Source organism: Rhinichthys klamathensis, unplaced genomic scaffold (genome assembly GCF_029890125.1).
Source record: "Rhinichthys klamathensis goyatoka isolate OS25496 unplaced genomic scaffold, OSU_Roscu_1.1 h1tg000036l_1, whole genome shotgun sequence".
Taxonomy (NCBI): domain Eukaryota; kingdom Metazoa; phylum Chordata; class Actinopteri; order Cypriniformes; family Leuciscidae; genus Rhinichthys; species Rhinichthys klamathensis.
In genome coordinates this window covers 11,268,622-11,292,195 of record NW_026606584.1, presented here as the reverse complement: position 1 = coordinate 11,292,195, position 23,574 = coordinate 11,268,622, and the positions used below count along the sequence as shown (strand labels likewise).

The window sequence follows — 23,574 nt, the reverse complement described above, 5'->3', positions numbered from 1 at the left end:
AGAAACAAGCAAAGAAAGTAATGGAAAGATCCTCACTGCTTGGAGATGCTGGGGATTGAACCCAGGACCTCATACATGCAAAGCATGCACTCTACCACTGAGCCACATCCCCTGATTTAGCTGTTGTTTTTCTTCTTTTTTAAATATTATTTTCTTTATGCACGATGTATGTGTGATGTATGCCTTTGATTTAAAAGTCCAACATTGCTTGGAGATGCTGGGGATTGAACCCAGGACCTCATACATGCAAAGCATGCGCTCTACCACTGAGCTACATCCCCTCATTGTGATGAGTGTTTTCTGATATTTACCCAGATGTGCCTTAAAATCAAAATGTATAGGTGATAAAGGTCAACACTGGAATGCATACATATGTGATTTTGAGGTTCAAGACACAAGCAAACAAAGTAATGGAAAGTTCTTCTTTGGCTGGAGATGCTGGGGATTGAACCCAGGACCTCATACATGCAAAGCATGCGCTCTACCACTGCGCTACATTTTTCTTCTTTTTTACATATTATTTTCTTTATGCATGATGTATATGTATGCCTTTGATTTAAAAGACCAACATTGCTTGGAGATGCTGGGGATTGAACCCAGGACCTCATACATGCGAAGCATGCGCTCTTCCAGTGAGCTATCCCCTCACTGTGATGAGTGTCTTCTGATATTTACCTAGATGTGCCTTTAAATCAAAATGTATAGTTGATAAAGGTCAACACTGGAATGCATACATATGTGATTTTGAGGTTCAAGACTCAACCAAACAAAGTATTGGAAAGTTCCTCATTGCTTGGAGATGCTGGGGATTGAACCCAGGACCTCATACATGCAAAGCATGCGCTCTACCACTGAGCTACATCCCCTCGTGGTGTTGGTTTTGTTCTGTTATTTACCTAGACTTGCTTTTAAATAAAGAATTATTGGAGATAACGGTCAACACTGGAATGCATACATATGTGATTTTGAGGTTCAAGACACAAGCAAAGAAAGTAATGGAAAGTTCCTCATTGCTTGGAGATGCTGGGGATTGAACCCAGGACCTCATACATGCAAAGCATGCGCTCTACCACTGAGCTACATCCCCTCATTGTGATGAGTGTTTTCTGATATTTACCTAGATGTGCCTTAAAATCAAAATGTATAGGTGATAAAGGTCAACACTGGAATGCAAACATATGTGATTTTGAGGTTCAAGACACAAGCAAAGAAAGTAACGGATATTTCCTCATTGCTTGGAGATGCTGGGGATTGAACCCAGGACCTCATACATGCAAAGCATGTGCTCTACCACTGAGCTACATCCCCCGATTTAGCTGTTGTTTTTCTTCTTTTTTACATATTATTTTCTTTATGCACGATGTATATGTATGCCTTTGATTTAAAAGACCAACATTGCTTGGAGATGCTGGGGATTGAACCCAGGACCTCATACATGCAAAGCATGCGCTCTACCACTGAGCTACATCCCCTCATTGTGAAGAGCGTTTTCTGATATTTACCTAGATGTGCCTTAAAATCAAAATGTATAGGTGATAAAGGTCAACACTGGAATGCATACATATGTGATTTTGAGGTTCAAGACATAAGCAAAAAAAAAAAGAATTGGAAAGTTCCACATTGCTTGGAGATGCTGGGGATTGAACCCAGGACCTCATACATGCAAAGCATGCGCTCTACCACTGAGCTACATGCCCTGATTTAGCTGTTGTTTTTCTTCTTTTTTACATATTATTTTCTTTATGCATGATCTAAATGTGATGTATGCCTTTGATTTAAAAGTCCAACATTGCTTGGAGATGCTGGGGATTGAACCCATGACCTCATACATGCAAAGCATGTGCTCTACCACTGAGCTACATCCCCTGATTTAGCTGTTGTTTTTCTTCTTTTTTAAATATTATTTCCATTATGCACGATGTAAATGTGATGTATGCCTTTGATTTAAAAGTCCAACATTGCTTGGAGATGCTGGGGATTGAACCCAGGACCTCATACATGCAAAGCATGCGCTCTACCACTGAGCTACATCCCCTCATTGTGAAGAGTTTTTTTCTGATATTTACCTAGATGTGCCTTTAAATCAAAATGTATAGGTGATAAAGGTCAACACTGGAATGCATACATATGTGATTTTGAGGTTCAAGACACAAGCAAAGAAAGTAATGGAAAGTTCCTCATTGCTTGGAGATGCTGGGGATTGAACCCAGGACCTCATACATGCAAATCATGTGCTCTACCACTGATCTACATCCCCCGATTTAGCTGTTGTTTTTCTTCTTTTTTACATATTATTTTCTTTATGCATGATGTATATGTCTGCCTTTGATTTAAAAGACCAACATTGCTTGGAGATGCTGGGGATTGAACCCAGGACCTCATACATGCGAAGCATGCGCTCTTCCAGTGAGCTATCCCCTCACTGTGATGAGTGTCTTCTGATATTTACCTAGATGTGCCTTTAAATCAAAATGTATAGTTGATAAAGGTCAACACTGGAATGCATACATATGTGATTTTGAGGTTCAAGACTCAACCAAACAAAGTATTGGAAAGTTCCTCATTGCTTGGAGATGCTGGGGATTGAACCCAGGACCTCATACATGCAAAGCATGCGCTCTACCACTGAGCTACATCCCCTCGTGGTGTTGGTTTTGTTCTGTTATTTACCTAGACTTGCTTTTAAATAAAGAATTATTGGAGATAACGGTCAACACTGGAATGCATACATATGTGATTTTGAGGTTCAAGACACAAGCAAAGAAAGTAATGGAAAGTTCCTCATTGCTTGGAGATGCTGGGGATTGAACCCAAGACCTCATACATGCAAAGCATGCGCTCTACCACTGAGCTACATCCCCTCATTGTGATGAGTGTTTTCTGATATTTACCTAGATGTGCCTTAAAATCAAAATGTATAGGTGATAAAGGTCAACACTGGAATGCAAACATATGTGATTTTGAGGTTCAAGACACAAGCAAAGAAAGTAACGGATATTTCCTCATTGCTTGGAGATGCTGGGGATTGAACCCAGGACCTCATACATGCAAAGCATGTGCTCTACCACTGAGCTACATCCCCCGATTTAGCTGTTGTTTTTCTTCTTTTTTACATATTATTTTCTTTATGCACGATGTATATGTATGCCTTTGATTTAAAAGACCAACATTGCTTGGAGATGCTGGGGATTGAACCCAGGACCTCATACATGCAAAGCATGCGCTCTACCACTGAGCTACATCCCCTCATTGTGAAGAGCGTTTTCTGATATTTACCTAGATGTGCCTTAAAATCAAAATGTATAGGTGATAAAGGTCAACACTGGAATGCATACATATGTGATTTTGAGGTTCAAGACATAAGCAAAAAAAAAAAGAATTGGAAAGTTCCACATTGCTTGGAGATGCTGGGGATTGAACCCAGGACCTCATACATGCAAAGCATGCGCTCTACCACTGAGCTACATGCCCTGATTTAGCTGTTGTTTTTCTTCTTTTTTACATATTATTTTCTTTATGCATGATCTAAATGTGATGTATGCCTTTGATTTAAAAGTCCAACATTGCTTGGAGATGCTGGGGATTGAACCCATGACCTCATACATGCAAAGCATGTGCTCTACCACTGAGCTACATCCCCTGATTTAGCTGTTGTTTTTCTTCTTTTTTAAATATTATTTCCATTATGCACGATGTAAATGTGATGTATGCCTTTGATTTAAAAGTCCAACATTGCTTGGAGATGCTGGGGATTGAACCCAGGACCTCATACATGCAAAGCATGCGCTCTACCACTGAGCTACATCCCCTCATTGTGAAGAGTTTTTTTCTGATATTTACCTAGATGTGCCTTTAAATCAAAATGTATAGGTGATAAAGGTCAACACTGGAATGCATACATATGTGATTTTGAGGTTCAAGACACAAGCAAAGAAAGTAATGGAAAGTTCCTCATTGCTTGGAGATGCTGGGGATTGAACCCAGGACCTCATACATGCAAATCATGTGCTCTACCACTGATCTACATCCCCCGATTTAGCTGTTGTTTTTCTTCTTTTTTACATATTATTTTCTTTATGCATGATGTATATGTCTGCCTTTGATTTAAAAGACCAACATTGCTTGGAGATGCTGGGGATTGAACCCAGGACCTCATACATGCGAAGCATGCGCTCTTCCAGTGAGCTATCCCCTCACTGTGATGAGTGTCTTCTGATATTTACCTAGATGTGCCTTTAAATCAAAATGTATAGTTGATAAAGGTCAACACTGGAATGCATACATATGTGATTTTGAGGTTCAAGACTCAACCAAACAAAGTATTGGAAAGTTCCTCATTGCTTGGAGATGCTGGGGATTGAACCCAGGACCTCATACATGCAAAGCATGCGCTCTACCACTGAGCTACATCCCCTCGTGGTGTTGGTTTTGTTCTGTTATTTACCTAGACTTGCTTTTAAATAAAGAATTATTGGAGATAACGGTCAACACTGGAATGCATACATATGTGATTTTGAGGTTCAAGACACAAGCAAAGAAAGTAATGGAAAGTTCCTCATTGCTTGGAGATGCTGGGGATTGAACCCAAGACCTCATACATGCAAAGCATGCGCTCTACCACTGAGCTACATCCCCTCATTGTGATGAGTGTTTTCTGATATTTACCTAGATGTGCCTTAAAATCAAAATGTATAGGTGATAAAGGTCAACACTGGAATGCAAACATATGTGATTTTGAGGTTCAAGACACAAGCAAAGAAAGTAACGGATATTTCCTCATTGCTTGGAGATGCTGGGGATTGAACCCAGGACCTCATACATGCAAAGCATGTGCTCTACCACTGAGCTACATCCCCCGATTTAGCTGTTGTTTTTCTTCTTTTTTACATATTATTTTCTTTATGCACGATGTATATGTATGCCTTTGATTTAAAAGACCAACATTGCTTGGAGATGCTGGGGATTGAACCCAGGACCTCATACATGCAAAGCATGCGCTCTACCACTGAGCTACATCCCCTCATTGTGAAGAGCGTTTTCTGATATTTACCTAGATGTGCCTTAAAATCAAAATGTATAGGTGATAAAGGTCAACACTGGAATGCATACATATGTGATTTTGAGGTTCAAGACATAAGCAAAAAAAAAAAGAATTGGAAAGTTCCACATTGCTTGGAGATGCTGGGGATTGAACCCAGGACCTCATACATGCAAAGCATGCGCTCTACCACTGAGCTACATGCCCTGATTTAGCTGTTGTTTTTCTTCTTTTTTACATATTATTTTCTTTATGCATGATCTAAATGTGATGTATGCCTTTGATTTAAAAGTCCAACATTGCTTGGAGATGCTGGGGATTGAACCCATGACCTCATACATGCAAAGCATGTGCTCTACCACTGAGCTACATCCCCTGATTTAGCTGTTGTTTTTCTTCTTTTTTAAATATTATTTCCATTATGCACGATGTAAATGTGATGTATGCCTTTGATTTAAAAGTCCAACATTGCTTGGAGATGCTGGGGATTGAACCCAGGACCTCATACATGCAAAGCATGCGCTCTACCACTGAGCTACATCCCCTCATTGTGAAGAGTTTTTTTCTGATATTTACCTAGATGTGCCTTTAAATCAAAATGTATAGGTGATAAAGGTCAACACTGGAATGCATACATATGTGATTTTGAGGTTCAAGACACAAGCAAAGAAAGTATTGGAAAGTTCCACATTGGCTGGAGATGCTGGGGATTGAACCCAGGACTTCATACATGCAAAGCATGCGCTCTGCCACTGAGCTACATCCCCTGATTTAGTTGTTGTTTTTCTTCTTTTTTACATATTATTTTCTTAATGCATGATGTATATGTCTGCCTTTGATTTAAAAGACCAACATTGCTTGGAGATGCTGGGGATTGAACCCAGGACCTCATACATGCGAAGCATGCGCTCTTCCAGTGAGCTATCCCCTCACTGTGATGAGTGTCTTCTGATATTTACCTAGATGTGCCTTTAAATCAAAATGTATAGTTGATAAAGGTCAACACTGGAATGCATACATATGTGATTTTGAGGTTCAAGACTCAACCAAACAAAGTATTGGAAAGTTCCTCATTGCTTGGAGATGCTGGGGATTGAACCCAGGACCTCATACATGCAAAGCATGCGCTCTACCACTGAGCTACATCCCCTCGTGGTGTTGGTTTTGTTCTGTTATTTACCTAGACTTGCTTTTAAATAAAGAATTATTGGAGATAACGGTCAACACTGGAATGCATACATATGTGATTTTGAGGTTCAAGACACAAGCAAAGAAAGTAATGGAAAGTTCCTCATTGCTTGGAGATGCTGGGGATTGAACCCAGGACCTCATACATGCAAAGCATGCGCTCTACCACTGAGCTACATCCCCTCATTGTGATGAGTGTTTTCTGATATATACCTAGATGTGCCTTAAAATCAAAATGTATAGGTGATAAAGGTCAACACTGGAATGCAAACATATGTGATTTTGAGGTTCAAGACACAAGCAAAGAAAGTAACGGATATTTCCTCATTGCTTGGAGATGCTGGGGATTGAACCCAGGACCTCATACATGCAAAGCATGTGCTCTACCACTGAGCTACATCCCCTGATTTAGCTGTTGTTTTTCTTCTTTTTTACATATTATTTTCTTTATGCATGATGTATATGTCTGCCTTTGATTTAAAAGACCAACATTGCTTGGAGATGCTGGGGATTGAACCCAGGACCTCATACATGCAAAGCATGCGCTCTACCACTGAGCTACATCCCCTCGTGGTGTTGGTTTTGTTCTGTTATTTACCTAGACTTGCTTTTAAATAAAGAATTATTGGAGATAACGGTCAACACTGGAATGCATAAATATGTGATTTTGAGGTTCAAGACACAAGCAAAGAAAGTAATGGAAAGTTCCTCATTGCTTGGAGATGCTGGGGATTGAACCCAGGACCTCATACATGCAAAGCATGCGCTCTACCACTGAGCTACATCCCCTCATTGTGATGAGTGTTTTCTGATATATACCTAGATGTGCCTTAAAATCAAAATGTATAGGTGATAAAGGTCAACACTGGAATGCAAACATATGTGATTTTGAGGTTCAAGACACAAGCAAAGAAAGTAACGGATATTTCCTCATTGCTTGGAGATGCTGGGGATTGAACCCAGGACCTCATACATGCAAAGCATGTGCTCTACCACTGAGCTACATCCCCTGATTTAGCTGTTGTTTTTCTTCTTTTTTAAATATTATTTCCATTATGCACGATGTAAATGTGATGTATGCCTTTGATTTAAAAGTCCAACATTGCTTGGAGATGCTGGGGATTGAACCCAGGACCTCATACATGCAAAGCATGCGCTCTACCACTGAGCTACATCCCCTCATTGTGAAGAGTTTTTTTCTGATATTTACCTAGATGTGCCTTTAAATCAAAATGTATAGGTGATAAAGGTCAACACTGGAATGCATACATATGTGATTTTGAGGTTCAAGACACAAGCAAAGAAAGTATTGGAAAGTTCCACATTGGCTGGAGATGCTGGGGATTGAACCCAGGACCTCATACATGCGAAGCATGCGCTCTATCACTGAGCTACATCCCCTCATTGTGATGGTTGTGTTCTGTTATTTACCTAGACTTGCTTTTAAATAAAAAATTATTGATGATAAAGATCAACTCTGGAATGCATACATATGTGGTTTTGAGGTTCAAGAAACAAGCAAAGAAAGTAATGGAAAGATTCCTCACTGCTTGGAGATGCTGGGGATTGAACCCAGGACCTCATACATGCAAAGCATGCACTCTACCACTGAGCCACATCCCCTGATTTAGCTGTTGTTTTTCTTCTTTTTTAAATATTATTTTCTTTATGCACGATGTATGTGTGATGTATGCCTTTGATTTAAAAGTCCAACATTGCTTGGAGATGCTGGGGATTGAACCCAGGACCTCATACATGCAAAGCATGCGCTCTACCACTGAGCTACATCCCCTCATTGTGATGAGTGTTTTCTGATATTTACCCAGATGTGCCTTAAAATCAAAATGTATAGGTGATAAAGGTCAACACTGGAATGCATACATATGTGATTTTGAGGTTCAAGACACAAGCAAAGAAAGTATTGGAAAGTTCCACATTGGCTGGAGATGCTGGGGATTGAACCCAGGACTTCATACATGCAAAGCATGCGCTCTGCCACTGAGCTACATCCCCTGATTTAGTTGTTGTTTTTCTTCTTTTTTACATATTATTTTCTTAATGCATGATGTATATGTCTGCCTTTGATTTAAAAGACCAACATTGCTTGGAGATGCTGGGGATTGAACCCAGGACCTCATACATGCAAAGCATGCGCTCTACCACTGAGCTACATCCCCTCATTGTGAAGAGTTTTTTTCTGATATTTACCTAGATGTGCCTTTAAATCAAAATGTATAGGTGATAAAGGTCAACAATGGAATGCATACATATGTGATTTTGAGGTTCAAGACACAAGCAAAGAAAGTATTGGAAAGTTCCACATTGGCTGGAGATGCTGGGGATTGAACCCAGGACTTCATACATGCAAAGCATGCGCTCTGCCACTGAGCTACATCCCCTGATTTAGTTGTTGTTTTTCTTCTTTTTTTTACATATTATTTTCTTTATGCACGATGCATATGTATGCCTTTGATTTTAAAAGACCAACATTGCTTGGAGATGCTGGGGATTGAACCCATGACCTCGCATATGCAAAGCATGTGCTCTACCACTGAGCTACATCCCCTCAATGTGATGAGTGTTTTCTGATATTTACCTAGATGTGCCTTTAAATCAAAATGTATAGTTAATAAAGGTCAACACGAATGCATACATATGTGATTTTGAGGTTCAAGACACAAGCAAAGAAAGTAATGGAAAGTTCCTCATTGCTTGGAGATGCTGGGGATTGAACCCAGGACCTCATACATGCAAATCATGTGCTCTACCACTGAGCTACATCCCCCGATTTAGCTGTTGTTTTTCTTCTTTTTTACATATTATTTTCTTTATGCATGATGTATATGTCTGCCTTTGATTTAAAAGACCAACATTGCTTGGAGATGCTGGGGATTGAACCCAGGACCTCATACATGCAAAGCATGCGCTCTACCACTGAGCTACATCCCCTCGTGGTGTTGGTTTTGTTCTGTTATTTACCTAGACTTGCTTTTAAATAAAGAATTATTGGAGATAACGGTCAACACTGGAATGCATAAATATGTGATTTTGAGGTTCAAGACACAAGCAAAGAAAGTAATGGAAAGTTCCTCATTGCTTGGAGATGCTGGGGATTGAACCCAGGACCTCATACATGCAAAGCATGCGCTCTACCACTGAGCTACATCCCCTCATTGTGATGAGTGTTTTCTGATATATACCTAGATGTGCCTTAAAATCAAAATGTATAGGTGATAAAGGTCAACACTGGAATGCAAACATATGTGATTTTGAGGTTCAAGACACAAGCAAAGAAAGTAACGGATATTTCCTCATTGCTTGGAGATGCTGGGGATTGAACCCAGGACCTCATACATGCAAAGCATGTGCTCTACCACTGAGCTACATCCCCTGATTTAGCTGTTGTTTTTCTTCTTTTTTAAATATTATTTCCATTATGCACGATGTAAATGTGATGTATGCCTTTGATTTAAAAGTCCAACATTGCTTGGAGATGCTGGGGATTGAACCCAGGACCTCATACATGCAAAGCATGCGCTCTACCACTGAGCTACATCCCCTCATTGTGAAGAGTTTTTTTCTGATATTTACCTAGATGTGCCTTTAAATCAAAATGTATAGGTGATAAAGGTCAACACTGGAATGCATACATATGTGATTTTGAGGTTCAAGACACAAGCAAAGAAAGTATTGGAAAGTTCCACATTGGCTGGAGATGCTGGGGATTGAACCCAGGACTTCATACATGCAAAGCATGCGCTCTGCCACTGAGCTACATCCCCTGATTTAGTTGTTGTTTTTCTTCTTTTTTTTACATATTATTTTCTTTATGCACGATGTATATGTATGCCTTTGATTTTAAAAGACCAACATTGCTTGGAGATGCTGGGGATTGAACCCATGACCTCACATATGCAAAGCATGTGCTCTACCACTGAGCTACATCCCCTCAATGTGATGAGTGTTTTCTGATATTTACCTAGATGTGCCTTTAAATCAAAATGTATAGTTGATAAAGGTCAACACGAATGCATACATATGTGATTTTGAGGTTCAAGACACAAGCAAAGAAAGTAATGGAAAGTTCCTCATTGCTTGGAGATGCTGGGGATTGAACCCAGGACCTCATACATGCAAAGCATGCGCTCTACCACTTAGCTACATCCCCTGATTTAGCTGTTGTTTTTCTGCTTTTTTACATATTATTTTCTTTATGCACGATGTATATGTGATGTATGCCTTTGATTTAAAAGTCCAACATTGCTTGGAGATGCTGGGGATTGAACCCATGACCTCACACATGCAAAGCATGTGCTCTTCCACTGAGCGACATCCCCTCAATGTGATGAGTGTTTTCTGATATTTACCTAGATGTGCCTTTAAATCAAAATGTATAGTTGATAAAGGTCAACATGAATGCATACATATGTGATTTTGAGGTTCAAGACACAAGCAAAGAAAATATTGGAAAGTTTGTAGCGACATTGAGAAAGGACCAAACACAATTGAAGCTTTCAGACATAACCAAACACAAGATGCTGCATATTCCAGATTACCCCCAGGCACTGGAGCCAAGAGACCCTTTGTTGTTTAATTTAAGGAAGAACGTTGTCAATGTTTTATAATTTGGCAAGAACAGATCTGTTCAGAAATGGTGAAACAAGAGGCCCTAACAAGAAGTCAACTGACCCCTGCGACTAAACAGACTAGCCTTTCTTTAAGAACCAAGGTCTCATGATATGTGAACAGAACAGACTTCAGCAGGAACTAGCCGTGACCTCAGACTGGAATGTCTTTCTTAAACCCCAGAAACTTTACACACCAACACACTTTACATATCAAAATCCATAAAACTCATCCCAGAACAATTCTTGACTGACCCATAATCAAAATTATATAACATAACATAATTATATATTGTGTTTACAACCCCTGTATGTGTCTATTCTGCTTAGATTACATCTAAGTCATGTAATTGTTATAACTATGAGATGCTGGAATGAAAGTGTCGTTTTTCCTATTATTATGCTCAGATATTATTAATTCAGAAGGTGGCTTGATTGAAATCTGTGTAAAAATGTTTATGTTCTTAAAATGGAAATTATGTCTAAACTGAATCCTCTGTTCGAGCTGATGAGTAAGCAGACCACAGATAACACATGATTCACGATGAGAGAAAGGGGGGGGGGATAGAAAAGACCCCCTTCTCAAATAACCATATAGTATCTTATTGTCCGAATTCCAAATTCCTCCAGGAGGCGGGACAAACATTTTGAGTTTAAAATCTTAAACCCAAACACAGAATCGCGCTCTTGTGATGCTCTCTTGTGTTCTCGTTCTCTTGCTCTTGTGCTCTCTCTGGTTCTCTGGGGCTCTTGCCCTCTGCCCTCTGGTGCTCTTGCTCCCTCCCTCGGAAAAGGTCTCGGCAGAACAGGCCGGGTGGAGCCGACGATGGTTATAGTAACCATGTAGACGCAGAGACAAATGACCCAAATCAAGATATGGGTTAAAACAGATTTAATTCAAGCCATCTCATCTCACCTTCCTTTCTTTTCCTTTGTTTCTTTTCCATTAAAAGTCTCGGTTCTAAGTTAAGTTTTGCTGCAAAGTTTCGTTTAAAACGTTTCGACTGCAACACGCTTCCAACTTCAAAGACTTTCATCCATCCGCCAACACACCACGTGACTGGCTGCCCAAGATCTAGCACGAGGAGACCGCCAGCCAAACCACGGACCGGGAACCCCCTTCACGACAAAAGGGAACCCCAAAGCAAGGACAAGCAAGTACCTCCAGACTTTTAGCTGAAACTGGTGTTTTTAATATCAAATTGAATTACCCGCGTAAGAAACGATAAAAGGGTGAAATTAATTATTGATGGTTCGTTCAGGTCATGTCTTTTGAGTGCATATAGAAACTTGGGATCTCACCATCTAACTCCTAAAACTCATTCTTCCTCACTCTCTGTCTTTCTTCAACTTGTATGAATGCGTGTGCATGTGTTTGTGTTAGATATTTGTTTTGTGCGTTAGTCATAGGCTTATAATCAATAAAGTATTGTTTGTATTTGAAAAGAGAAGCATTACTTGTGATATGTGCTTACAGATTTATTGTCTTGAACTTCGATCTAAGTTACCTATGCTTTGACCCTTGATTTATTTCTTAATTTAGCTGTTAGCTGGGAATTAGTCTTTCTTGGCCAGGAAGATATTATATTTCCTAGAATTAATAATTGTTTATGCTTTCCGTTCATTGGATGAACTGATAAGATGATCATACTATTGATTCTGCTACAGTAAATTCTGAAAATAATTAAATTATTAATTATTGATCATAATCCGTTATGAATAATAATTAATTATATTTATACGTGCATATAAACGCTACAAGTTCCACAATGCTTGGAGATGCTGGGGATTGAACCCAGGACCTCATACATGCAAATCATGTGCTCTACCACTGAGCTACATCCCCTTATTTAGCTGTTGTTTTTCTTCTTTTTTACATATTATTTTCTTTATGCACGATGTATATGTGATGTATGCCTTTGATTTAAAAGTCCAACATTGCTTGGAGATGCTGGGGATTGAAGCCAGGACCTCATACATGCAAAGCATGCGCTCTACCACTGAGCTACATCCCCTCGTTGTGAAGAGTGTTTTCTGATATTTACCTAGATGTGCCTTTAAATCAAAAATGTATAGGTGATAAAGGTCAACACTGGAATGCATACATATGTGATTTTGAGGTTCAAGACACAAGCAAAGAAAGTATTGGAAAGTTCCACATTGGCTGGAGATGCTGGGGATTGAACCCAGGACCTCATACATGCGAAGCATGCGCTCTACCACTGAGCTACATCCCCTCATGGTGATGGTTGTGTTCTGTTATTTACCTAGACTTGCTTTTAAATAAAAAATTATTGATGATAAAGGTCAACTCTGGAATGCATACATATGTGGTTTTGAGGTTCAAGAAACAAGCAAAGAAAGTAATGGAAAGATCCTCAATGCTTGGAGATGCTGGGGATTGAACCAGGACCTCATACATGCAAAGCATGCACTCTACCACTGACCTACATCCCCTTGTGGTGATGATTGTGTTCTGTTATTTACCTAGACTTGCTTTTAAATAAAAAATTATTGGTGATAAAGGTCAACACTGGAATCCATACATATGTGATTTTGAGGTTCAAGACACAAGCAAAGAAAGTAACGGAAAGTTCCTCATTGCTTGGAGATGCTGGGGATTGAACCCAGGACCTCATACATGCAAAGCATGCACTCTACCACTGAGCTACATCCCCTGATTTAGCTGTTGTTTTTCTTCTTTTTTAAATATTATTTTCTTTATGCACGATGTATATGTGATGTATGCCTTTGATTTAAAAGTCCAACATTGCTTGGAGATGCTGGGGATTGAACCCAGGACCTCATACATGCAACGCATGCGCTCTACCACTGAGCTACATCCCCTCATTGTGATGAGTGTTTTCTGATATTTACCTAGATGTGCCTTAAAATCAAAATGTATAGGTGATAAAGGTCAACACTGGAATGCATACATATGTGATTTTGAGGTTCAAGACACAAGCAAACAAAGTAATGGAAAGTTCTTCTTTGGCTGGAGATGCTGGGGATTGAACCCAGGACCTCATACATGCAAAGCATGCGCTCTACCACTGAGCTACATCCCCCCACTTAGCTGTTGTTTTTCTTCTTTTTTACATATTATTTTCTTTATGCATGATGTATATGTATGCCTTTGATTTAAAAGACCAACATTGCTTGGAGATGCTGGGGATTGAACCCAGGACCTCATACATGCGAAGCATGCACTCTTCCACTGAGCTATCCCCTCACTGTGATGAGTGTTTCTGATATTTACCTAGATGTGCCTTTAAATCAAAAATGTATAGGTGATAAAGGTCAACACTGGAATGCATACATATGTGATTTTGAGGTTCAAGACACAAGCAAAGAAAGTATTGGAAAGTTCCACATTGGCTGGAGATGCTGGGGATTGAACCCAGGACCTCATACATGCGAAGCATGCGCTCTATCACTGAGCTACATCCCCTCATGGTGATGGTTGTGTTCTGTTATTTACCTAGACTTGCTTTTAAATAAAAAAATATTGATGATAAAGGTCAACTCTGGAATGCATACATATGTGGTTTTGAGGTTCAAGAAACAAGCAAAGAAAGTAATGGAAAGATCCTCACTGCTTGGAGATGCTGGGGATTGAACCCAGGACCTCATACATGCAAAGCATGCACTCTACCACTGAGCTACATCCCCTGATTTAGCTGTTGTTCCCTTTCGAGAGGTTCCTCCTATTGCGTAAGCTTACGCTATGGGAAAACTCCTTTTCTCGAGAAATATTGAAGTCTTTATGTAAAACGCATTGCAGCTGCACAGCATACAGCAATGAGCGAGGCAGCTCGGTCATTGGCTGTGCTGCGGCAACTTGCACGAACCAATGACGGGGCGACTCTGAACCCGCTTCCAATGAGCGTGCTTCGCGCCCACGCGCGTCAGAGCCCGCCGAGATGGGCGTGGCCAAGGGCTATATATTGGGCGCCCCGTCGTCTGAGTTCTTTAGATTTAATCTCCTTCAGCAAAGAACCTTCTCTTCGCTGGATCCTCCGGATTTGTTGGAGTCTTTTCGCCGCCGCCGCCGTCGACAAGCCTACAGCAGGACTGCTTCGAGGACGCCGGCGCCTTCAGCCGCCTTCGATCGCCCTTCTGCTAAGCCATCCGGCGCGCACCATCTATATCCTTTTTCAAAGCTATCAGTGTTCGCCCCCGCGACACTTTTTCTAAAAGAGTCAAATTTCTCAAGGCGTTGTTTCAAATGCCTTCCTGCGCCTCGTGTCGAGGCCCTCTTCAGGACGGGGATCGTCACATCATCTGCGCCCGCTGCTTGGGACCGGACCACGCAGAGGCTGCCCTTACTCGAGGCGGATGTCCCGAGTGTGACGCCCTGGGCCTCACCGAGCTGCGCGCTCGCTTCCGTGCTGCCATCTCCTCTAGTCGAGCCGCGAAAGAAAAAACGCCGCTCACAGAGGCCGCCGGAGCACGCGGTTTGCAGTGATGTCACGCCGGGCCAATCCCCGCGTGCTTCACCACCACCCGAAGACTCCCCGCCGCCAGTCCAGTTCACACAGGCGGACCAGCACCCCTCCAGCGGAGCGATGGGGCTCGTCTCGTTTGGCGCGTCAGGGGATGACGATGATAAGGATGACAGTTTTTCCTGTGATGCTGCATCCGACGATTGGCCGGGCTCGTCCTTCGACCCCGCGCCATCGACATTAGTGGGCACGAGCGCGGGCTCCAGCATGGACTCTGAGATCGTCCGCATTCTCTCTAAGGCCGTGGAAGACCTCGGTTGGTCTTCCCCGGAAGAACCCGCCCGCAGCCGACTGGACGAGTGGTTCCTGCAGGGGCGCCGACAGGCCCCTCGACAAAGACCCTCCCCCTTCTTCCCGGAAGTTCACGACGAACTCACGAAGTCGTGGAAAGCCCCGCACTCCGCTCGCCTGAAACCTTCTTTTTCTTTGTCGCTCTCCTCTGTGGACGGCGCAAAAGAAAGAGGCTATGAGGGGACTCCGCCCCTCGAGGAAGCTGTGGCCAATCATCTGTGTCCACCCTCCAACGCTGGATGGAAAGCTAAAGCTTCTCATCCCTCGAAGCCTTGCCGATCTACTTCAGCTCTCGCCGGTCGCGCATACGCCGCCGCCGGCCAAGCTGCATCAGCGCTTCACTCTATGGCTGTCCTCCAGGTATTTCAAGCCAAACTTCTCCGCAGTATGGACGAGTCTGGACCCGATCCTGAGGCATTTAAGGACCTACGCAGCGCCACTGACATAGCGCTGCGAGCTACAAAAGCCACCGCCCAATCAATCGGCCGTGCTATGGCTAACCTGACTGTCCTTGAGCGCCATCTGTGGCTGACGCTAACAGAAATGAAGGATGCAGATAAGGCGTCATTTCTCGACGCGCCTATCTCCCAAAGCGGCCTGTTTGGACCAGCGGTGAAGGAGTTCGCCGAGCGCTTCACCGAAGCCCGTAAGGACTCACAGGCTATGCGTCACTTCCTGCCCAAGTGATCTAGCTCATCGCAGAGCCGCCAACGGCCGCCTCAGCAGCAGCGAGCTAAGACGGCGCCCCCCGTTTCTCAGCCCAAACCTGAAACGGATTTTCGACGCCGCTCGCGCTCCGCCAACAGGAAACAGCCGCCCGAGCGACGGGGACCTCGGCCCAGGATTGTGCTGAACCCAGAGCCTCGTAAGTCCTCCTAGCTACAGGGAGGAAAAGGGAGAGCGCGTGTCTCGCAAGAGCCGGACCGTTCTCTCCAAAACGTTTAAAGCATTACCCAGTCCCCTTACAGGCGGCTGGAAATGTCTATACAGCAGCCAATGTGCCAGCCACACAGCTCGCCCACCTGCAAACAAACGCCGTTTTTACGGCGACACACAGAAATCACATAAAGAGCTATTTTCTGCCTGTGTCATTAAAGGGTCACGTGTCCACACCAAAGTGCGCATTCCCACATATCAAAACTGTAAACCCAGTGCCAAATGTTTTCCCAGCTCAGGCTGGACGCCCCATAAATGTAGATTGTGTGCCAACTGTTACGTATGCACCACTACACACAAGCACTGTTCCCACAGTTATAAACACTTCCCCAGTAAAAGCGGGAAGTTGTATAAGAGTAGCGCGTGTGCCCGCTGTTATGCACGCACCCCATCTCACAAACACTGTTTATATGGCCAAAAACCTCCCGCCACGAGCGGGAAGTTTTATGAAAGTGGCGCGCGTGCCTACCACAGTCTATGCACCCCCACCCATAAGCACTATACACACAGTGTTAAACATTTCCCCATCTCACTCTGTGAGCGTTACAGCGAGCGTGCCTGTAATCTCACACGCACCCCTGCACTCGGCATTCAACAAAGCTGCTCAGCGCGCGCCCGCGCCGCTGACAGCTGTGAGCTCGGTATTTACACAGAACGATTCGCTGGCGGGAGCCATACGTCACTGCGACACGCCCCCGGCCAGCATTCAGCCCATATCTGTGCGAGCGAAAGCTTGGGAAAATATCCCCGACATGCCGAAATGGGTTTTGAACATAATAAAACACGGTTACTCGCTCCAATTCGCTCGCAGACCGCCCCGCTTCACAGCAGTGGTAGAGACGAAAGTGAGAAAAGATGTTTCACATGTTCTACGCACCGAGATGCTCAAACTGATAGAGAAAGGCGCTATAGAAACAGTGCCCCCCTCTATGAGCGAGGCAGGTTTTTACAGCCGCTATTTTCTCGTCCCGAAAAAGGATGGCGGTCTCCGCCCCATCCTAGATCTCAGACATCTGAACAAAGCTTTAATGATTCGCTCGTTCAGAATGTTAACAACCAAGCATATCTTCGCGCAAGTTCGCCCGGGGGATTGGTTTCTGTCAGTGGATCTGAAAGACGCTTACTTTCACATTCCAATAGCGCCTCATCACAGGCCATTTCTGAGATTCGCTTTCGAGGGACAGTCATACCAGTACACAGTACTACCATTCGGCCTGTCACTGGCACCCCGTACATTTACGAAATGTATGGATGCAGCACTTTCCCCCCTGAGACAGCGGGGAGTGCGAATACTGAATTATCTCGACGATTGGCTAATCCTGGCACAATCAGAGAGCCAGTTAGTGACACACAGGTCTTGGATTATCAGTCATCTAGAGTGCCTGGGTCTAAAAATCAATTTTGCAAAGAGCATGCTATCCCCCAGCCAGAATATTTCTTTTCTGGGAATAGTGCTAGACTCAGTGCAGATGACGGCGCGCCTCTCATCAGAGCGCGCGCTCACTATCCGGCGCCTTGCAACATCGTTCAGAGCGGGTGCGCGCGCCCCCGTCAAGCGATTTCAGAGGATGCTCGGTCTCATGGCCTCAGCATCAGCTGTACTCCAGCTAGGATTGTTGCACATGCGTCCTCTCCAACGCTGGCTCAAAAGCCGTGTCCCCACTCACGCGTGGCGCTCAGGCCACTTTTTAATCAGAGCAAATCACGGCTGCATAAAAGCCCTGACGCCCTGGAAAGCTGTCGACTGGTATCAGTCCGGTGTGAGTTTGGGCGTGAACACAAGGAGAAAAATTATCACGACAGATGCCTCCAAAATAGGCTGGGGGGCCCTTTACGAGGGCAGGCCTGTCTCCGGCTTGTGGTCAAACCCGGAGAAGCGCCTACATATAAACTGTCTGGAATTGAAAGCGGTCGCTTTGGCTCTCAGAGCCCTGCTCCCGTACCTGAAGGACGAGCACGTTCTAGTCCGAACGGACAACATGACGGTAGTCTCGCATATAAATCGTCAGGGTGGACTCAGATCGAGCTCCCTGCACTCGATGGCCAGGGAGCTCCTCCTATGGTCCCAGCGCAACCTGCGCTCACTGAGAGCAGCGCATGTGCCAGGCGTTCTGAACCAGGGAGCGGACATGCTGTCCAGAGACAAAGTTCTCCCAGGAGAATGGTCTCTCCACCCCCTGACGATTCAGTGGTTATGGCAAACCTTTGGCAGAGCAGAGGTCGACCTCTTTGCCTCCAAGGAAAATGCGCACTGCCCTCTCTTCTTTTCAAAGAGCACAGACGCGCTCGCCCAAGTCTGGCCGAGCTGCCCGCTGTATGCCTTCCCTCCGGTCGCGATGCTACCTCAGGTCATCAGTCGGATCAGGGAGGAGAAATGTGCAGTGCTCCTGGTAGCCCCACTCTGGAAGAACCAGACGTGGTTTCCAGAACTGATGCAGATGATGCAATCTGCCCCATGGCCGATTCCACTGAGGCTAGATCTCCTCAGGCAGGCCAACGGGATGATCCTCCATCCCCGCCCCGATCTGTGGGCCCTCCATGCGTGGCCCCTCAACGGATTCCCGGGAACCTCCCCAGTGGAGTGTTGAGAACCATCACTGAGGCGCGAGCGCCCTCTACGAGGCGCTTATATGCCAAGAAATGGAAGGTGTTCAGTGACTGGTGTAAACCCAGGAACCTGAACCCTGAGACATGCGAAGTACCGAGTGTGCTCGTTTTCTTACAAGAGCTGTTCATGGCCGTAGCCAGCTATGAGGTCACCGAGGTCCGGACCTCGGTCATTTTTTTTACAATCAAAAATAAAATGTCAAGCTCTCTGAATGATTAATTAGCCGTGTTTAAACCACCTCATATGAGTGTTTGCAATTCATGTTGCTGCGAGAAGCTGGCGCAGTGAACGGGGCTTGAGAGCGCGTTGTGAACGTGGGTGCAGCCTCCATGTTGCCAGATCCACCTAATGGAAAGGTGGCAGTAGTCTCCTGGACCTGTTTTTCTGATTTAATGTGACACTTTAGGAAGTTATTAAAGTGGAAAGTTGCATGTTAGGTTTAGTGATATATTAATCTTATTTCCAAAACACAAGCTTTGAACTTATTTCGGATTATTATTATTATTATTTTTTTTTTGCTTGTTTTTCGTAGCAATATCTGGCAACATTTAACTGTCGGCATTATTAAAATATATAAAAAAAAGCTTATAGACAAACTGTAATTGCATAAAGCTACCACATTCGGTAAGACAAACGCAATGACAATCGTGATTATCTGTAAGAAATAACACTATCAAAAACAATAGCATAATACAGATCTGTATGTTAGCCTACAGAATGAAATTTGCCAAATAACTTACTGGCCAGCTGGAAGACGGCTCATGCTGTTTAGTTAACCTTTCACAAAGTCATCATAAAAACATTAATTAAAGCAGTGTTTCTCAACTAGCAATCTATTCAGTCAGCATATTTCTGTTTGATCTGTGTGAATTACAGAAATATAAGACTTGCTAGACCTACTTTTTTCTATATTTCTTTGCACAAAACTCTCCAGAAAGTGCCATTTTGGTTTATTTTTCACAAAAAAAAATCACGGGGGGGGCATAACCCCGGACCCCCCTAGTGAGTGACTACCCCACACATAATTATATCCAAATTTAACCCCTGTATATGTATATATGCCAAATTCCATTAAAAAAAAGGGTCACAGCTTAATGTCCATGGGGAAACGTGGGTCCAATGGCCTAACCATTATTATAGCAAAATTCTTTACACAACACCCCGGACCTCACTAATTTTCCAACCCTGGTTACGGCCTTGGAGCTGTTGGAGGCAGGCCGCACCCCCTCCACGCTCAAAGTATATGTGGCTGCCATAGCGGCATCACATGAACCGGTCGAAGGACGCACACTAGGGAAAAACTACCTAGTTGTTCGTTTCCTGAGGGGCGCCAGGAGGATGAATCCCCCACGCCCCCCCTCGGTGCCGATTTGGGACCTGGCCACGGTCCTGGACGCACTTAAGCGTGCCCCGTTCGAACCCCTCCGAACTGTGCACCTTAAACAGCTCTCGCTCAAAACTGCTCTCTTGCTGGCTCTCGCCTCGGTCAAGAGAGTGGGCGATCTGCACGCGCTGTCTTCAAGCGCTAACTGCCTGGAGTTTGGACCTAACGACAGCAGGGTTGTCCTCAGGCCAAAACACGGGTATATTCCTAAGGTGCTCTCTACTCCTTTCAGAGCACAGGTGATATCTTTGGCCGCGCTATCGTCCCCAGCAGACGAAAGTGACGCTAATTTACTCTGCCCGGTCAGGGCACTCAGAGTATATTTGGAACGCTCTGCCCTGTTCAGACAGACAGAGCAGTTGTTCGTATGCTTTGGCGGTCGCACTAAAGGTCTGGCTGTGTCAAAGCAAAGAATATCGCGCTGGATAGTTGATGCTATAGCGCTGGCTTATGAAGCCAAGGGCCTTCAGTGCCCCTTGGGCATCAGAGCTCACTCTACGAGAGGCATGGCCTCCTCGTGGGCGTGGTCGAGTGGGATACCCATTCAAGATATTTGTGCGGCTGCAGGCTGGGCCTCACCGTCCACATTTATCAGGTTTTATAACCTACAGGTCCCCTCATTGCATTCTAACATACTGTCGGTCTAACCATCATAGGCTGGGGTGTGTACATGCTGAGCATTGTCTCCTCCCTCATAGAATCACATCTTGAAACTGATGTGGAGGATTTTTCATACATGACAGTACATGAAAATGTGCTTGTGTGTGTCTCTGGACGCCCATCGGGCCGTTCCACGTTGTCCTTTATAAAACCCGCCTTCGGCTGGCTCGTTGGATAATTACTTTGCTCAAAGGCTCAGGCTCCGGCCTCCGGCTTAATAGAAGCGAAGTCAGCACGCACGGCGTTTTACATGGCGTTCCCATAGCGTAAGCTTACGCAATAGGAGGAACCTCTCGAAAGGGAACGACTCGGTTACTAACGTAACCTCGGTTCCCTGAGAGGAGGGAACGAGTATTGCGTAATCTGCCGTGCTTGTGCTTTGTCAGTTTGCTTCAGTCGAATTGAACCTAAAGAACTCAGACGACGGGGCGCCCAATATATAGCCCTTGGCCACGCCCATCTCGGCGGGCTCTGACGCGCGTGGGCGCGAAGCACGCTCATTGGAAGCGGGTTCAGAGTCGCCCCGTCATTGGTTCGTGCAAGCTGCCGCAGCACAGCCAATGACCGAGCTGCCTCGCTCATTGCTGTATGCTGTGCAGCTGCAATGCGTTTTACATAAAGACTTCAATATTTCTCGAGAAAAGGAGTTTTCCCATAGCGTAAGCTTACGCAATACTCGTTCCCTCCTCTCAGGGAACCGAGGTTACGTTAGTAACCGAGTCGTTTTTCTTCTTTTTTACATATTATTTTCTTTATGCACGATGTATATGTGATGTATGCCTTTGATTTAAAAGTCCAACATTGCTTGGAGATGCTGGGGATTGAAGCCAGGACCTCATACATGCAAAGCATGCGCTCTACCACTGAGCTACATCCCCTCGTTGTGAAGAGTGTTTTCTGATATTTACCTAGATGTGCCTTTAAATCAAAAATGTATAGGTGATAAAGGTCAACACTGGAATGCATACATATGTGATTTTGAGGTTCAAGACACAAGCAAAGAAAGTATTGGAAAGTTCCACATTGGCTGGAGATGCTGGGGATTGAACCCAGGACCTCATACATGCGAAGCATGCGCTCTACCACTGAGGTACATCCCCTCATGGTGATGGTTGTGTTCTGTTATTTACCTAGACTTGCTTTTAAATAAAAAATTATTGATGATAAAGGTCAACTCTGGAATGCATACATATGTGGTTTTGAGGTTCAAGAAACAAGCAAAGAAAGTAATGGAAAGATCCTCACTGCTTGGAGATGCTGGGGATTGAACCAGGACCTCATACATGCAAAGCATGCACTCTACCACTGAGCTACATCCCCTCGTGGTGATGATTGTGTTCTGTTATTTACCTAGACTTGCTTTTAAATAAAAAATTATTGGTGATAAAGGTCAACACTGGAATCCATACATATGTGATTTTGAGGTTCAAGACACAAGCAAAGAAAGTAACGGAAAGTTCCTCATTGCTTGGAGATGCTGGGGATTGAACCCAGGACCTCATACATGCAAAGCATGCACTCTACCACTGAGCTACATCCCCTGATTTAGCTGTTGTTTTTCTTCTTTTTTAAATATTATTTTCTTTATGCACGATGTATATGTGATGTATGCCTTTGATTTAAAAGTCCAACATTGCTTGGAGATGCTGGGGATTGAACCCAGGACCTCATACATGCAACGCATGCGCTCTACCACTGAGCTAAATCCCCTCATTGTGATGAGTGTTTTCTGATATTTACCTAGATGTGCCTTAAAATCAAAATGTATAGGTGATAAAGGTCAACACTGGAATGCATACATATGTGATTTTGAGGTTCAAGACACAAGCAAACAAAGTAATGGAAAGTTCTTCTTTGGCTGGAGATGCTGGGGATTGAACCCAGGACCTCATACATGCAAAGCATGCGCTCTACCACTGAGCTACATCCCCCGATTTAGCTGTTGTTTTTCTTCTTTTTTACATATTATTTTCTTTATGCATGATGTATATGTATGCCTTTGATTTAAAAGACCAACATTGCTTGGAAATGCTGGGGATTGAACCCAGGACCTCATACATGCGAAGCATGCGCTCTTCCACTGAGCTATCCCCTCACTGTGATGAGTGTTTTCTGATATTTACCTAGATGTGCCTTTAAATCAAAAATGTATAGGTGATAAAGGTCAACACTGGAATGCATACATATGTGATTTTGAGGTTCAAGACACAAGCAAGGAAAGTATTGGAAAGTTCCACATTGGCTGGAGATGCTGGGGATTGAACCCAGGACCTCATACATGCGAAGCATGCGCTCTATCACTGAGCTACATCCCCTCATGGTGATGGTTGTGTTCTGTT

General features: G+C 43.8%; 54 non-coding genes across 54 annotated transcripts; all 54 read right to left on the bottom strand.

Moving 5' to 3' along the window:
- Positions 1-40: 40 nt before the first annotated feature.
- Positions 41-112, bottom strand: trnaa-ugc (transfer RNA alanine (anticodon UGC)). Its single transcript has one exon. It is a non-coding gene; the product is annotated as a tRNA-Ala (tRNA).
- A 97-nt stretch (positions 113-209) lies between these two features.
- On the bottom strand, positions 210-281 carry trnaa-ugc (transfer RNA alanine (anticodon UGC)). Its single transcript has one exon. It is a non-coding gene; the product is annotated as a tRNA-Ala (tRNA).
- A 513-nt stretch (positions 282-794) lies between these two features.
- On the bottom strand, positions 795-866 carry trnaa-ugc (transfer RNA alanine (anticodon UGC)). Its single transcript has one exon. It is a non-coding gene; the product is annotated as a tRNA-Ala (tRNA).
- A 149-nt stretch (positions 867-1,015) lies between these two features.
- trnaa-ugc (transfer RNA alanine (anticodon UGC)) lies at positions 1,016-1,087 on the bottom strand. The gene has a single exon. It is a non-coding gene; the product is annotated as a tRNA-Ala (tRNA).
- A 149-nt stretch (positions 1,088-1,236) lies between these two features.
- trnaa-ugc (transfer RNA alanine (anticodon UGC)) lies at positions 1,237-1,308 on the bottom strand. The gene has a single exon. It is a non-coding gene; the product is annotated as a tRNA-Ala (tRNA).
- Positions 1,309-1,400: 92 nt separating this feature from the next.
- trnaa-ugc (transfer RNA alanine (anticodon UGC)) lies at positions 1,401-1,472 on the bottom strand. Its single transcript has one exon. It is a non-coding gene; the product is annotated as a tRNA-Ala (tRNA).
- A 153-nt stretch (positions 1,473-1,625) lies between these two features.
- On the bottom strand, positions 1,626-1,697 carry trnaa-ugc (transfer RNA alanine (anticodon UGC)). Its single transcript has one exon. It is a non-coding gene; the product is annotated as a tRNA-Ala (tRNA).
- A 97-nt stretch (positions 1,698-1,794) lies between these two features.
- Positions 1,795-1,866, bottom strand: trnaa-ugc (transfer RNA alanine (anticodon UGC)). The gene has a single exon. It is a non-coding gene; the product is annotated as a tRNA-Ala (tRNA).
- Positions 1,867-1,963: 97 nt separating this feature from the next.
- Positions 1,964-2,035, bottom strand: trnaa-ugc (transfer RNA alanine (anticodon UGC)). Its single transcript has one exon. It is a non-coding gene; the product is annotated as a tRNA-Ala (tRNA).
- A 533-nt stretch (positions 2,036-2,568) lies between these two features.
- On the bottom strand, positions 2,569-2,640 carry trnaa-ugc (transfer RNA alanine (anticodon UGC)). The gene has a single exon. It is a non-coding gene; the product is annotated as a tRNA-Ala (tRNA).
- A 149-nt stretch (positions 2,641-2,789) lies between these two features.
- trnaa-ugc (transfer RNA alanine (anticodon UGC)) lies at positions 2,790-2,861 on the bottom strand. The gene has a single exon. It is a non-coding gene; the product is annotated as a tRNA-Ala (tRNA).
- Positions 2,862-3,010: 149 nt separating this feature from the next.
- trnaa-ugc (transfer RNA alanine (anticodon UGC)) lies at positions 3,011-3,082 on the bottom strand. Its single transcript has one exon. It is a non-coding gene; the product is annotated as a tRNA-Ala (tRNA).
- A 92-nt stretch (positions 3,083-3,174) lies between these two features.
- Positions 3,175-3,246, bottom strand: trnaa-ugc (transfer RNA alanine (anticodon UGC)). Its single transcript has one exon. It is a non-coding gene; the product is annotated as a tRNA-Ala (tRNA).
- A 153-nt stretch (positions 3,247-3,399) lies between these two features.
- On the bottom strand, positions 3,400-3,471 carry trnaa-ugc (transfer RNA alanine (anticodon UGC)). The gene has a single exon. It is a non-coding gene; the product is annotated as a tRNA-Ala (tRNA).
- Positions 3,472-3,568: 97 nt separating this feature from the next.
- On the bottom strand, positions 3,569-3,640 carry trnaa-ugc (transfer RNA alanine (anticodon UGC)). Its single transcript has one exon. It is a non-coding gene; the product is annotated as a tRNA-Ala (tRNA).
- A 97-nt stretch (positions 3,641-3,737) lies between these two features.
- trnaa-ugc (transfer RNA alanine (anticodon UGC)) lies at positions 3,738-3,809 on the bottom strand. Its single transcript has one exon. It is a non-coding gene; the product is annotated as a tRNA-Ala (tRNA).
- Positions 3,810-4,342: 533 nt separating this feature from the next.
- Positions 4,343-4,414, bottom strand: trnaa-ugc (transfer RNA alanine (anticodon UGC)). The gene has a single exon. It is a non-coding gene; the product is annotated as a tRNA-Ala (tRNA).
- Positions 4,415-4,563: 149 nt separating this feature from the next.
- trnaa-ugc (transfer RNA alanine (anticodon UGC)) lies at positions 4,564-4,635 on the bottom strand. The gene has a single exon. It is a non-coding gene; the product is annotated as a tRNA-Ala (tRNA).
- Positions 4,636-4,784: 149 nt separating this feature from the next.
- On the bottom strand, positions 4,785-4,856 carry trnaa-ugc (transfer RNA alanine (anticodon UGC)). Its single transcript has one exon. It is a non-coding gene; the product is annotated as a tRNA-Ala (tRNA).
- Positions 4,857-4,948: 92 nt separating this feature from the next.
- On the bottom strand, positions 4,949-5,020 carry trnaa-ugc (transfer RNA alanine (anticodon UGC)). The gene has a single exon. It is a non-coding gene; the product is annotated as a tRNA-Ala (tRNA).
- Positions 5,021-5,173: 153 nt separating this feature from the next.
- On the bottom strand, positions 5,174-5,245 carry trnaa-ugc (transfer RNA alanine (anticodon UGC)). Its single transcript has one exon. It is a non-coding gene; the product is annotated as a tRNA-Ala (tRNA).
- Positions 5,246-5,342: 97 nt separating this feature from the next.
- trnaa-ugc (transfer RNA alanine (anticodon UGC)) lies at positions 5,343-5,414 on the bottom strand. The gene has a single exon. It is a non-coding gene; the product is annotated as a tRNA-Ala (tRNA).
- A 97-nt stretch (positions 5,415-5,511) lies between these two features.
- trnaa-ugc (transfer RNA alanine (anticodon UGC)) lies at positions 5,512-5,583 on the bottom strand. The gene has a single exon. It is a non-coding gene; the product is annotated as a tRNA-Ala (tRNA).
- Positions 5,584-6,116: 533 nt separating this feature from the next.
- Positions 6,117-6,188, bottom strand: trnaa-ugc (transfer RNA alanine (anticodon UGC)). The gene has a single exon. It is a non-coding gene; the product is annotated as a tRNA-Ala (tRNA).
- Positions 6,189-6,337: 149 nt separating this feature from the next.
- trnaa-ugc (transfer RNA alanine (anticodon UGC)) lies at positions 6,338-6,409 on the bottom strand. The gene has a single exon. It is a non-coding gene; the product is annotated as a tRNA-Ala (tRNA).
- Positions 6,410-6,558: 149 nt separating this feature from the next.
- trnaa-ugc (transfer RNA alanine (anticodon UGC)) lies at positions 6,559-6,630 on the bottom strand. Its single transcript has one exon. It is a non-coding gene; the product is annotated as a tRNA-Ala (tRNA).
- A 92-nt stretch (positions 6,631-6,722) lies between these two features.
- trnaa-ugc (transfer RNA alanine (anticodon UGC)) lies at positions 6,723-6,794 on the bottom strand. Its single transcript has one exon. It is a non-coding gene; the product is annotated as a tRNA-Ala (tRNA).
- A 149-nt stretch (positions 6,795-6,943) lies between these two features.
- Positions 6,944-7,015, bottom strand: trnaa-ugc (transfer RNA alanine (anticodon UGC)). Its single transcript has one exon. It is a non-coding gene; the product is annotated as a tRNA-Ala (tRNA).
- Positions 7,016-7,164: 149 nt separating this feature from the next.
- trnaa-ugc (transfer RNA alanine (anticodon UGC)) lies at positions 7,165-7,236 on the bottom strand. The gene has a single exon. It is a non-coding gene; the product is annotated as a tRNA-Ala (tRNA).
- Positions 7,237-7,333: 97 nt separating this feature from the next.
- trnaa-ugc (transfer RNA alanine (anticodon UGC)) lies at positions 7,334-7,405 on the bottom strand. Its single transcript has one exon. It is a non-coding gene; the product is annotated as a tRNA-Ala (tRNA).
- A 150-nt stretch (positions 7,406-7,555) lies between these two features.
- On the bottom strand, positions 7,556-7,627 carry trnaa-cgc (transfer RNA alanine (anticodon CGC)). The gene has a single exon. It is a non-coding gene; the product is annotated as a tRNA-Ala (tRNA).
- A 150-nt stretch (positions 7,628-7,777) lies between these two features.
- Positions 7,778-7,849, bottom strand: trnaa-ugc (transfer RNA alanine (anticodon UGC)). Its single transcript has one exon. It is a non-coding gene; the product is annotated as a tRNA-Ala (tRNA).
- Positions 7,850-7,946: 97 nt separating this feature from the next.
- Positions 7,947-8,018, bottom strand: trnaa-ugc (transfer RNA alanine (anticodon UGC)). Its single transcript has one exon. It is a non-coding gene; the product is annotated as a tRNA-Ala (tRNA).
- Positions 8,019-8,331: 313 nt separating this feature from the next.
- trnaa-ugc (transfer RNA alanine (anticodon UGC)) lies at positions 8,332-8,403 on the bottom strand. The gene has a single exon. It is a non-coding gene; the product is annotated as a tRNA-Ala (tRNA).
- Positions 8,404-8,939: 536 nt separating this feature from the next.
- Positions 8,940-9,011, bottom strand: trnaa-ugc (transfer RNA alanine (anticodon UGC)). Its single transcript has one exon. It is a non-coding gene; the product is annotated as a tRNA-Ala (tRNA).
- Positions 9,012-9,103: 92 nt separating this feature from the next.
- trnaa-ugc (transfer RNA alanine (anticodon UGC)) lies at positions 9,104-9,175 on the bottom strand. Its single transcript has one exon. It is a non-coding gene; the product is annotated as a tRNA-Ala (tRNA).
- A 149-nt stretch (positions 9,176-9,324) lies between these two features.
- Positions 9,325-9,396, bottom strand: trnaa-ugc (transfer RNA alanine (anticodon UGC)). Its single transcript has one exon. It is a non-coding gene; the product is annotated as a tRNA-Ala (tRNA).
- Positions 9,397-9,545: 149 nt separating this feature from the next.
- Positions 9,546-9,617, bottom strand: trnaa-ugc (transfer RNA alanine (anticodon UGC)). The gene has a single exon. It is a non-coding gene; the product is annotated as a tRNA-Ala (tRNA).
- A 97-nt stretch (positions 9,618-9,714) lies between these two features.
- trnaa-ugc (transfer RNA alanine (anticodon UGC)) lies at positions 9,715-9,786 on the bottom strand. Its single transcript has one exon. It is a non-coding gene; the product is annotated as a tRNA-Ala (tRNA).
- A 2,839-nt stretch (positions 9,787-12,625) lies between these two features.
- On the bottom strand, positions 12,626-12,697 carry trnaa-ugc (transfer RNA alanine (anticodon UGC)). Its single transcript has one exon. It is a non-coding gene; the product is annotated as a tRNA-Ala (tRNA).
- Positions 12,698-12,794: 97 nt separating this feature from the next.
- On the bottom strand, positions 12,795-12,866 carry trnaa-ugc (transfer RNA alanine (anticodon UGC)). The gene has a single exon. It is a non-coding gene; the product is annotated as a tRNA-Ala (tRNA).
- A 150-nt stretch (positions 12,867-13,016) lies between these two features.
- trnaa-cgc (transfer RNA alanine (anticodon CGC)) lies at positions 13,017-13,088 on the bottom strand. The gene has a single exon. It is a non-coding gene; the product is annotated as a tRNA-Ala (tRNA).
- Positions 13,089-13,457: 369 nt separating this feature from the next.
- On the bottom strand, positions 13,458-13,529 carry trnaa-ugc (transfer RNA alanine (anticodon UGC)). Its single transcript has one exon. It is a non-coding gene; the product is annotated as a tRNA-Ala (tRNA).
- Positions 13,530-13,626: 97 nt separating this feature from the next.
- Positions 13,627-13,698, bottom strand: trnaa-ugc (transfer RNA alanine (anticodon UGC)). The gene has a single exon. It is a non-coding gene; the product is annotated as a tRNA-Ala (tRNA).
- A 149-nt stretch (positions 13,699-13,847) lies between these two features.
- trnaa-ugc (transfer RNA alanine (anticodon UGC)) lies at positions 13,848-13,919 on the bottom strand. Its single transcript has one exon. It is a non-coding gene; the product is annotated as a tRNA-Ala (tRNA).
- A 92-nt stretch (positions 13,920-14,011) lies between these two features.
- Positions 14,012-14,081, bottom strand: trnaa-cgc (transfer RNA alanine (anticodon CGC)). Its single transcript has one exon. It is a non-coding gene; the product is annotated as a tRNA-Ala (tRNA).
- Positions 14,082-14,230: 149 nt separating this feature from the next.
- On the bottom strand, positions 14,231-14,302 carry trnaa-cgc (transfer RNA alanine (anticodon CGC)). The gene has a single exon. It is a non-coding gene; the product is annotated as a tRNA-Ala (tRNA).
- A 149-nt stretch (positions 14,303-14,451) lies between these two features.
- On the bottom strand, positions 14,452-14,523 carry trnaa-ugc (transfer RNA alanine (anticodon UGC)). Its single transcript has one exon. It is a non-coding gene; the product is annotated as a tRNA-Ala (tRNA).
- Positions 14,524-22,041: 7,518 nt separating this feature from the next.
- trnaa-ugc (transfer RNA alanine (anticodon UGC)) lies at positions 22,042-22,113 on the bottom strand. Its single transcript has one exon. It is a non-coding gene; the product is annotated as a tRNA-Ala (tRNA).
- A 150-nt stretch (positions 22,114-22,263) lies between these two features.
- On the bottom strand, positions 22,264-22,335 carry trnaa-cgc (transfer RNA alanine (anticodon CGC)). The gene has a single exon. It is a non-coding gene; the product is annotated as a tRNA-Ala (tRNA).
- A 369-nt stretch (positions 22,336-22,704) lies between these two features.
- Positions 22,705-22,776, bottom strand: trnaa-ugc (transfer RNA alanine (anticodon UGC)). Its single transcript has one exon. It is a non-coding gene; the product is annotated as a tRNA-Ala (tRNA).
- A 318-nt stretch (positions 22,777-23,094) lies between these two features.
- trnaa-ugc (transfer RNA alanine (anticodon UGC)) lies at positions 23,095-23,166 on the bottom strand. The gene has a single exon. It is a non-coding gene; the product is annotated as a tRNA-Ala (tRNA).
- An 88-nt stretch (positions 23,167-23,254) lies between these two features.
- On the bottom strand, positions 23,255-23,330 carry trnaa-cgc (transfer RNA alanine (anticodon CGC)). Its single transcript has one exon. It is a non-coding gene; the product is annotated as a tRNA-Ala (tRNA).
- A 148-nt stretch (positions 23,331-23,478) lies between these two features.
- On the bottom strand, positions 23,479-23,550 carry trnaa-cgc (transfer RNA alanine (anticodon CGC)). The gene has a single exon. It is a non-coding gene; the product is annotated as a tRNA-Ala (tRNA).
- Between the last annotated feature and the right edge of the window lie 24 nt (positions 23,551-23,574).